This window comes from Vigna unguiculata, chromosome 10, assembly GCF_037176805.1.
Source record: "Vigna unguiculata cultivar grain cowpea cultivar isolate G323 ecotype 2 chromosome 10, ASM3717680v1, whole genome shotgun sequence".
NCBI classification, from domain to species: domain Eukaryota; kingdom Viridiplantae; phylum Streptophyta; class Magnoliopsida; order Fabales; family Fabaceae; genus Vigna; species Vigna unguiculata.
Window position 1 is genome coordinate 16,501,032 of NC_140801.1, and position 923 is coordinate 16,501,954.

At 34.0% G+C, this 923-nt stretch overlaps 1 non-coding gene across 1 annotated transcript in view; it reads right to left on the reverse strand.

Annotated features, from left to right (window-relative positions):
- Window positions 1-64, reverse strand: part of TRNAN-GUU (transfer RNA asparagine (anticodon GUU)) — a 72-nt gene extending 8 nt beyond the window's left edge. Inside the window, exon 1 of the tRNA in view lies at window positions 1-64. This exon is cut by the window's left edge and continues 8 nt beyond it. This is a non-coding gene — a tRNA (tRNA-Asn).
- Window positions 65-923: the final 859 nt, after the last annotated feature.

Sequence of the window (923 nt, forward strand, 5' to 3'; positions counted from 1 at the left end):
GTAGGATTCGAACCTACGACCAGTCAGTTAACAGCCGACCGCTCTACCACTGAGCTATTGAGGAACAACGGGAAATTCGATCTCATAGAGTTCAATTCCCGTTCTCAACCCATGACCAATAGGAACTCGAAGTTTCCTTCGTAACTCGTTAAATTTCTTCACAGCGGCTCCCTTCCATGCCTCATTTCATAGGGAACCTCAAACTGGCTCTATTTCATTATATTACATCCATAAACTAATTCCATTCATTTAATATCCCTATCTTTGGTGTTATTGAGATAAGAGATGTCGTTTCTATTTCTAGTCTATCTATTTCTATAAATGGAAAATTATGCAAAATTGAAAATTGAAAAATCGTTATATAATAATCCAAAAATTGCAATAGAAAAGAAAAAGAGAGGTTTGAGATGATTTTTCAATCTTTTATACTGGAGAATCTAGTATTCTTATGCATGAAGATAATGAATTCGATAGTTGTGGTCGGACTCTATTATGGATTTATGACCACATTTTCCATAGGGCCCTCTTATCTCTTCCTTCTTCGAGCTAGACTTGTGGAAGAAGGAACCGAGAAGAAAATAGTAGCAACAACTGGGTTTATTACGGGACAGCTCATAATGTTCATGTCTATCTATTATGCGCCTTTGCATTTAGCATTGGGTAGACCCCATACAATAACTGCCATAGCTATACCCTATCTTTTATTTCAGTTCTTCGGCAATAGTCAAAAAAACTTTTTGAATTATGGATACAAGAATCCAAATTCAATACGTAATTTTAGTATTCAAAGAAGATTCTTTCAGAATCTTCTTTTTCAATTTTTAAATCCCCTTTTCTTACCGAGTTCCATATTCATGAGATTCATCAATATTTATTTGTTTCTATGTAACAATAAAATTACTAGAAAGATTAATATATCTAGA